The sequence below is a fragment of the Miniopterus schreibersii genome, assembly GCF_964146895.1.
Source record: "Miniopterus schreibersii genome assembly, chromosome: 1".
NCBI classification, from domain to species: domain Eukaryota; kingdom Metazoa; phylum Chordata; class Mammalia; order Chiroptera; family Miniopteridae; genus Miniopterus; species Miniopterus schreibersii.
The window spans coordinates 105,564,657-105,574,505 of record NC_138101.1 but is presented as its reverse complement, the minus strand read 5'-3'; the positions used below and the strand labels follow the sequence as shown (position 1 = coordinate 105,574,505).

Genomic DNA, 9,849 nt, shown 5'->3' with positions numbered 1-9,849 from the left:
GGAAGGGTCTTAGGGCTGCTGGGAGTGACACAAAGACCCCTCACTTGAGGAGGCCAATTGCCCTCTACCAGAGTCTCTCCTGGGGCCTGGGGAAGCCCATCCCACTTCCCTCCCTTGGCTGTCCTGGGGAAAATTCTCTCCCCTCTCACCTTAGGGAGGTCTGAGACAGCAGCAGAGACATCCAGCCCCTCTCCCACAGCGGTTTGACCATCCTCGTTACCTCCTAGGTAGGGTTTTGGTAAAAGGACAATCCTGGAATTCATCAGGGACACTCAGTGCAAAGACCTCATGAAGTTCCTCCTTAGGTCTAGCTTTCTCTGCAAGACAACTTTCTGTGCAGGTGTGTGGCCCAGGATGCATCCTCTTTTCCAGGGAGCAGGGGTTTGATGGAGCTAGGTGCAGTTCCAAATGTTCTCTAAGCTTGTGGGCATGTAAAGAGTTATTTCCTCCAGTGCTCAGATGATGGGGCCCAGTAGTTCTGATGTTCAACCCTGTGTGCTCCTCTCCCCCGCTGAAAACCATCTTCTGTCCCTCCCCCAGACTTTGAGTGTCCCAGCCTTCACACCTGCCCTGGGACCTTGGGCTGGACTCTAGGGAGTCTTAATGGTGAGAGTTTTCACTCCTGGGGCAGCACTGCCTCCTGCTGGCCATCCAGAGAGGCCTGAGGGATTAGAAGTTTCATCCTGTCCCTGCCAGTCAGCCAATTGTGAGCTGCTGGGGCCCCACATGGGCTGGAGCCTTGTTTTTCCCCAAGGTCAGGCTGGATGCACCCAAGGCCAGCTTCTGCTTGGCCCTCCTCACCATCAGGCCCCTGTCTGGTTCAGGATATATTGAGAGTAGGGGTCAAGCCCCCACCTAGAACAGGTCCCAGCTTGGCCTCTGGCAGGTTGAGTGACCTTAGGCAAATTTCTGTTCCTGCCCAGGCATCTGTACAATAAGCAGGGCGACTCAGAGAGGCTTCCTCCAGACCTCAGCCTTTTTTTTTTTTTTTTTTTACTTTTGCTTTTATTAGTATTTATTTTATGCTGAATTTACTCATGGGCCATAAGTTTTTGTTTCTTCATTTCCTCTGGGATCTTTTACTTCTGTGCAACCTCCTCTTCTGCTTAGGAACAATCTGCTTTGCAGTGAGGATCATCTCAATGTGACAGAGAAAGCTCATGTATGGGTTCATCTGCCCATGAGCTCTGTAAGTTCCATGCCACATCCTGGGGGCTTTGTTCACCTGGATGTGCTCAATGACCAGAGACTCTATATTCAAACCCTGAAGTTCAGCATTACTCTCTATTTTTAAGCTTGTGCAGCAAGAATTCAGCACTATTTTTGGGCCACTGACCCTGTGTCCACCCCACTGTTTGGCCTGGGCAAACCTACCAACTCCATCACTGTAACGACAAAATGGCACACATTGCTTCTGTTAAGTGGCATCCTTTAGATACTTGGTGGCTTTTTGAATACACAAAACCTTGATGGCCTCGGCAGTTTCACGAGTATTCTTAAAGTGGACACGAAGATCCGAACCTCTTGATTTGCATGATTTTGTGGAGTTTTCTGGGTCAAGTGAATAGTGAACCATTTTCAGAGGTTACCTCTGGCTGCTTTTGGGAAGAGCAGACCACTGCTTTAAACCCCTCTCTCAGTCTGCCTCTCATCCCAACCCTATTCTCCTGACCCTCCTAACTCCTCTCCCCTTGGTGTCTAGCAGGCCTCAGCTCTAGGGGCCCTCACTAAAGGGACCCATGCCTCCCCTACCGCTCCACGACTCCTCTCCTGCCCACAGGCCCTCCACGCTTGGCCTCCATTATGTTCTGGGCCTGCCTGGCCCTGCTGGTTAGGCACTAACCATTCTGAGCAGATTCCTGCTGTGTACCTAATGGGACCATAACATTCAGTTTGGCCATAGTAAAATGGATAATGACACCCATCTTCCAGAGCTGTTATGAGGATTAAACAAGCTAATAATATGTTTGTGAAAGAGCTTGTAGGTGGTGGGCCTGTGCCAGAAGAAGGGCAGTAATTCTGGAAGGCTGCTGTGCCTGTCCTCAAGGCCACTCTTCCCCAGGCCATGCCTGCAGGGCCATGCCAGCACAAGTGGCACTCACTGGCAGGGTTGAAATTCAGGTCAGACCCTTGGTTGTCCAGTTCTGGCCCCCCATAGTGCAGTCTGGTGAGAGGAGAGGACAGCTCCATGACCTACTGATACTAAAGTGGACATGATGGATGGTAGGGGCTGGAGCCAGACCTCCCAGCACCCCCCCGGGGCAGCGCAGGCTCTCAGCTTCTGCAGGAGAGAAGGCAGGACATCCCCTGGGCACCATCTAAGATGCAAAATTGATTAGAGCAAGTTCACAAGCCTTAGTTGAACACTGAAGGTCTCAGGGACCTGGCCCCCATTCCCCCTTCTGCCTATTTTATCCCCTTGCCCTCACCTATCAGCCATTCTGAATTTCTCTGTAACCATACTATTCACAGGCAACCCTAGAAGATAGGTACTAGTTTTCAGAAAATGAAGCACAGGCCCTGGCTGGGTGGCTCAGTTGCTTAGAGCGTTGTTCCAATACGCCAAGGCTGCAGGTTCGATCCCTTGTCAGGGCACATACAAGAATAAACTAATGAATGCATAAATAAGTTGAACAACAAATTGATGTCTGTCTCTCTGAAAAATAAATAAGTAAGTTCTCAGATATACATGTTAGTGGCCTGCTAAAGGCCTGTGAGCCTAGCTGTGAACGGACCCAACTGTATCAAGGCACCTGATCCCCATGCTCTGCTGCCTCCTGGCACTCAGGTGGGAAGACCATCTAGGGGTCTCTGCAGGGTTCTAGGTGACAGAGGATGGTGGCCTGAGCAGAGCAGGGCTGAGGGCTTTGGGAGAGAGAGATGGGGTTTGGATACACTTGGGAGAAGAAGGAGGTGCTGGAGTTTGAGGCTTTAAAGACTGGATGAGGAGGGGCAGGGCTGAGGAAGCTGCCAGGCTGGTAGGAGTACAGGCCCAGGGGCTACTAGGAGGCAATGGGCCTGGCTCAGGGGTGGAGCCACCTGGGAGTTAGGAGCCCAGCGCTGTGGGACTGGATGCAAGCACCCGGAGGACGTGTATAGGGAGAAGTCCCAGGAGCTGCAAATCAGGGGCCTCTCAGGCAGTCAGGGCTGAGGAACCAGACAAGGTTCAGGGGGCTGGACACCTGCCTGGGGGAGACGCAGTGAGTATCAGGTCCATCAGTGTTCCCAGGACAGAGGGAACAATAGCTCTAGGGGGGTGAGATGGAGCCTGTGGGTAGGAATTGCAGAGGGAGGTTTCACTTAGTTTGAGGAAGAGCCTTCTCATAAATAGAGCACCCAAAGATAACAGGCTTCTTCTTGAGGTCCTAAGCTCTCTGTCTTAGGAAATGTGTGAGGCAGGACTGGGTGGCCCTCTGAATGGTAAGGGCCATTGCTGAGGGGATTTCTGCAGTGGGTGGTGATAGATATGAGGCCAGAGAATCTGCATACAGCGAGGGTTTGGGGCTGGTGGTAGCACTGCCTCCTAAACAGTAAACAGCCCCCTTCCTTGGCTGCAAAGCTCTGACTTGTGCTGATTGGCCCAGTACACCGCTGTGTGAATGGGAGCCTCCTGCCTCCCCAGAAAGAGCCCTCTTCTTGGGGCACTTCTCTTGCCTTCCTTCACAGTGCAGCCACTCCAAGGCAGGTCTCTGAATTAGGGTCTCCTGCCTGACTGGTACCAAGGGAGCCACAGAGGGAGGTCCAGCAACAGCCACCAGCCTGCCCTGTCCCCATGACATTCTGTTTGGCCTGGGGGCTGCAGTTGACAAGCTGGCCCTGGGGAGGGGCTCCTGAGATATTTCCTTAGACATATAATTGCAACTGCACACACAGCTTGGTAATTAGGAGGCAGCACATTATTCTATAAATGGATGTAATACAGCTACTTTCTGCTGCCAAACCAGGAGTTTTGGGGATCACCTCGGATCTGGGTGAAAGGGGGAAGGGAGAGAGGTAAGGACTTGGTTTCAGAGGGCCAGCTTTAGACACTTACAAGGCATCTCCATAGATGCCTGGTGGCTCTAGAACACCAACAGGCTTGGAGACCCAATTTGACAAGGGAAAAACCTAGAAAAGGAAAGGGACTTACCTCAAGTGACAGAGGTATCAACAGCAGAACCTGCACTGGAACCCAACCTTCCCCTCAGCCAGACTAAGTCTCTCATTTTTGGTTTTGGCCCATGCAAAGTGCTTTCTCCTCTCCCAGTCTTTCCCTAGTGTCTCCTTCGGCCTGGTACATGCCCCACCTGCTATCTGGGACACTCTTACTCCTCCCTCAGTCTCGGTGTGACACCACCTCCTCCAGGAAGCCTTCCCTGACTCTCTGGGTAGGGTCAGGGCTTCCTCAGGTTCTCCATCCCTCTGTCCCCCACTGATGACCTAACACTGAATAGCCCTTTCTTCCTCAGAGAGTGTAGTCTTGAGGTTGCAGACCACATTCAATTAGCAGTGCAGAGCTGGAGCTGACTTGTACTGGCCTGTGAGAGCTGATGATTAAATTTGCAGGAATTTTGTGAAAAGGTTGTTAAATGCAGTCATTGTTAACAATTAAACTATACAAATTTACAATTAAATACATTTTGTTAAAAAGGGAAATGCACACTAAAAATGCATCACTTCCGCCCGGCCAGGCGTGGCTCAGCGGTTGAGCATCGACCCGGGATCCAGGCGATCGGGGTTCGGTTCCCGATCAGGGCACATGCCCGGGTTGCGGGCTCAATCAATGACTCTCTCATCATTGATGTTTCTGTCTCTCTCTCTCCCTCTCCCTTCCTCTCTCTGAAATCAATAAAGATACATTAAAATAAATAAATAAAAAATGCATCACTTCCTAATTATTTTGTTATCTATGTTCGTAAGGTTATTTATGTCTATCAGATCTGGTGGTAAAAATATACTATATAATGGTGTGAACCAACTTGGTGTTAAGAGACATCACATTGGTAGCCTGATACTTGCCATGGTAGAAATACTGACACCACAGAAATGTGCAAGTGCCACAGATCAGGGCCCTTCACTGAATCCCAGAGTTGGTTGTTAAAAATTTTTCAGTTCACCAGTGAATTCATTAACTACTGCTACTACATTTCAGTTCACCACTGACCTTGACCCTTACAGCCAAGCTTGGCACACAGCAGTGCTTAGTAAAGGGCTGCTGAACAGGAGAGAAAGAATGCAGGCACTGCCTTGGGAAGTGGGGTTACCTGCTTCCAACATCTGCCACCAGTACTGGTTCTGGCCCTGCCCACTCCTCCCAGCTCTCATGGGGCACAGATAAGGCCGATGGCTGGGGCCTGTGTCTGTGGGCACTGGGATGGAGGGGAGTCACCTTTCCCAGGCCAGGGCTGAGGGATTCCAGAGAGTGGGAAGGTGTGGGTGGCCTTGGGAAGGCACACAGAAAGCTGGGCCTGGAGGAGGTCCTGTTGCTTCCTCCCCCATGGCATTGTGCCACCTTTCTGCACACAGCAGGAGGGGCAGCAGAAAGGCTATTTAGCTGGGCTGGCTTCAGAAAGCGTGCCTGAAGTCCCCTTCCCTTAGAACTTTGGGTAAGAATTGGTCCTTTTAAGTTCTTTCTTAAAAGTTGTACTCCCCCCTCCCCCTTTGGGTAGCAGACCATTTAAAATCTTGGAAGGTCAGGGATAAGGAAGGAGAGGGAGGTTGAGCACTTTCTCCCCAATACCTCACTTAACAGTCACCACACACAAAGCCACTCACTCCACCCTTATTCTATGGAGAGGTACACTGATGAACCTACCTTCAACTATACCAGGGTGTTCCCACAGCTCTTTTACAATGGTTCTTAACGGAGGGAACATTTGGCAATGCTTGAAGACTCTTTTTTTATTGTCACAACTGAGAGAGGGGTGCTACTAGCATCTAGTGGGTAAAAGCCATGATGCACAAGACAGGCCCCCACAGAAAAAATTATACAGGCCAAAGCATCAATAGTGCCAAAGTTGACAAACCTGACGTAGAAAGATGCACTCAGACACACACACACACACACGTGCACACATGGGCAATTTCATTTTTGAATTAAGAACCCCTGGTCTCCAACCTGTTAATTTACAGAAGAGGAACTGAGGGCAGGGTGGGTAACCGCTTGTTCAAGGTCACCCAGCAAGTTCCCCTGCAACCTGTGCTATCAGCATAGTGCCTGCACAAAGCAGCAGCTCTGTAAGTGGTTATTAAATTGGGAAGAAAACCAAGACAAGACAGGGCTCTGGCCTGAAACTCCTTTCAAGTTTTCCCTGGACAGGATCCCCACCAATGTCTTCTTTGTCCTCAATGGATTTCTCAGCAGCAGCCGCCACTCCTGATTTAGTCCCTTCTTTTTTTTTCTTTATCCATTGATTTTAGAGAGAAAGGGAGGAAGAGAGGGGGAGAGAGATATTGATTTGTTGTTCCATTTATTTATGTGTTCAATGGTTGATTCTTGTATGTGCCCTGACTGGGGACTGAACCTGCATCCTTGGCATATAGGGATGATGCTCTAACCAACTCAGCTACCTGGCCAGGGCATGATAGCCCCTTCTTGACTGCAGTGAGGAGGCCTGAGCGAGGCTAATGGTGGGGGTAGCTGGGGCTGCCTAATGGACAAGGGAGAGGGAGGGTTGAAGCCCACTTCACACATCTAAGCCCAAAGCAGTTGGAAGGTTACACCGTGGTAGTGAGTACCCAAGGGCACTGGAGGGCTAGGTCCAGTGGCAGGTGATGATGGGGTGCGCTGGTGCCACCTCCCCATGGCCACATCTCTTCGAAGTATGTGGGGTATATGTGTAGGGAAGTTCAGGTTTTCTGACTTTACCTGACAGATGGCCCAAGGTCCTTAATTAGCTAGAAACCCTTATCTGGTACTTGCTTCCAGAACTGGCCTTGGAGAGCCCTCTGGAGTCTGTGGGGACCTTAACTGCCTCCTTCATTCTCTATTCTTCTCACCCTCTTCAGAGGAAGCAGAATTGCATAGGGTGAGCCATGCAGACTCTACAGCTCTACTCCAGGATTCATATCTGGGACTTATTTTTTACTAGCTGTGTGACCTTAGGCAAGTTACTCAACTTCTGTTTCCTTACCTGTAGATGGGGTTAACACAATGGGTCATAGGGTTGGTGGGAGGATCAAATGTAGTTTTTTTAGTAAAGCACTGAGAAAGATTCCTGGCCAAGAGTGACCACTCAATAAATGTGAACAATTATTGGCATTGTTTTTATTAGGCTCCTCACACCCTCTGGGGATGGTGGGAATTAACCAAGGCTCTTCTTGCATTTCTACTTCTCTGCTGCCCTCTAATGGACCCTGGCTGCACTGTCCTGAGGACACATGGTTAACTTGGTGTGTCCAGAGATAATTTCTTCCTTTAGATTTCAAAGGAAGTTTGCCATTTAAGGAAACCTTACCATCAGTTCTTGGATAGAGTCAAACAACTAATACATTTCCCTTCTTCACAAATAGAACTCACCTGTGGATTAGCATTTGCATGTTGGTTTTCTTTTTCTTTTAAAAAAAATCTTCATCTGAGGATGTTTTATTGATTTTTTAGAGGGGGGGGGAGTGAGGGGGGGAGAGAGAGAGAGAGAGAGAGAAACATCTATGTAAGAGAAAAACATAGATTGATTGCCTCCCATATGTGCCCCGGCCAGAAATCGAACCCCTAACCTAGGAATGTGCCCCAACTGGAATCAAACCCACAACTTTTTGGTGTACGGGACAATGCTCCAACCAACTGAGCCACCCGGCCAGGGCTGCATGCTGGTTTTCTTGAAGCAGCACCCTACTATAGTGGAAAATCAAGGGGGCAATTTTCTTTTTGATATTCATGGTAATTGACCACTTTTAGTTTTTACAGGTGTAATTACCTTTAACCCCAACACATTTCTGCAAACCTCCTTACCCTCACCATTTAAGCCAAACATTGTTCACTCACATCTTCAGCGTGGGGATAACCTGTCAATTTCCTCAAATTCTGTCTCTCCCTCCCTCCCTTTGTGCTCCAGTTTGGTGTGAAAACTGGGTAACAGCAGTGACTGTTTCTGTTTTCCTCCCAGCTATCTCTGGTACCTACCACAGTGTCTGGCACATGGCAGGGGCTAGGTCCATGTCCGTGGAATGAATACTGCACTCATAGCATACTGGTAGCCACGTGGCCCCCGAGTCCACCTCCCTCTGAGAAGCTAGGGGCTTTGTGCTGAGCACTGAATGTACAAAAGTAAGTGTGATGTAACGTTGGACTCTAGAAGAGATTTTTGAAAAAGGAAAGATGAAGGTAGAGGGGGGCAAGGCTTTTGGTGAGAGGGGTTGGGCAGGATTGGAGGACTGGACACTTACCTGGTTCCTCTGGTGGGAGGTCCACGAGAGCACAGGAAGGGGCAGGCCAGAGTCCTGGATTCAGGGGGAAAACTTAGGGAGCCTGGAGCTTCGTCTGCCGCAGCACCCCTGTGCCTAGAGACAACAGGGCTGATGCTTATCCCAGATGCCAGATCAGCGCTGTAGCTCTCGGCCCGGACACCGAGGAGCGGATCTCAGCCGCGCCCAGTCAGCGCTCCTTCCCCGCGCGCTCTTTCTCCGGGTCGTAAAGCCCCGCCCCCGGGCCCGCCCCCAAGCCCCAGCCAATCCGAGAACCCCAGCAACCCCCACGTCCAATGCGGAGCCTCTGGGACCGAGCCCACTCCACCGCCTCCACTTGCGGTCGGGGCGTGAAGGCGCCCGGCGAGCCGGGTCTCCAGCGCCGGTTCTCCCAAGTCCGGACCTCCCCTCCCCCACGCCCCCGCCGCTCCCCAACCCTGCAGGGACTGGACAGGACGCCAGACCTGGCTCTGGGGGCCAAGCCGGCACCCCGGCAGTGCCCGCTCCCGGGATCGCCCTTTCTTGGAGGCGGCAACTTCTTCACGTGCGTCCTGCCCGCGGGCAGGGCCTGGGTCCCCTGAGTCGCGCCGGCTCTGGCCTCAGCCCTGTCCCGGCTCCCCTTCACCCCCTCGCAGAGCCTCAGGCTCCTCATCTGATAAATGGGGGTTTGTGGCTCCCGGAGTCAGCTCTGGGACCGTCAGCCTCTACTGCTAGGGTAGACTTTGTAGGCCTTAAGGCCATCCTGGGCTGGCGCTGGCAGTCCCATCTCCTCCCCGGGCCCCTCGGTCGGGTTCAGACAGCACCTCTCCCCCAGGCCGCTGCCTCCGGAGCCCACCATGCTCTCAAACCCGGGCGGCTGGTGGGGTGGGGGCGGAGGGGCGGGGCCGAGACTGGCACTGTTGCCATGGGCTTTGGCTCCACCTAGTGGCACATGTGCTGGCTGAGGCTGGGGGGGGGGCGGGAACCAGACGTTTGGATGCGGGGAATACCTGGATACCTCAGAGAGATCCAGCAAGAACAAAGTGTTTCTCTGCTTCTGGTTCCGAGGGAGGCTGGGCTGGGGGTGGGTAGCGTGTGTGTGGTGGGGGGATTGTTACCAAGCATAGATGCCTCTCCAGACCCCTCTGCCTTCCAGGAGGCTGGGATAACATCGTAAGTCCCTGCCAATGCCGGCCAGCCCCACTCCTGTGCTGGCCCTGACACCTAGCTGTTGCTGCTGTTCCAGGGCCATCTCAATACTGGGAGATCCTGTTTCCTTTCCCCTAAGTACTGTCACACAAATCAGCTCTCTTCCTGCCATTCTCCTGCCTTTATTCCAGTTTCTTCTCAGCCACTTGTTCTCCCCACCCCCTTTCTTCTCTCCTCTTTGCAACACTGTCCCACCCTCTGCCTGACTATGTCTGTCTGTGTGGCTGTGTCAACATTTCCATATCCTCATCGTGGGGCACTGCTCTTGTGCCACAGAGA

General features: G+C 51.8%; 1 pseudogene across 1 annotated transcript; it reads right to left on the bottom strand.

Moving 5' to 3' along the window:
• Positions 1-1,031: 1,031 nt before the first annotated feature.
• LOC308561194 (large ribosomal subunit protein uL22 pseudogene) lies at positions 1,032-1,576 on the bottom strand (annotated as a pseudogene). The gene has a single exon. The product of its transcript is annotated as a large ribosomal subunit protein uL22 pseudogene (transcript).
• Between the last annotated feature and the right edge of the window lie 8,273 nt (positions 1,577-9,849).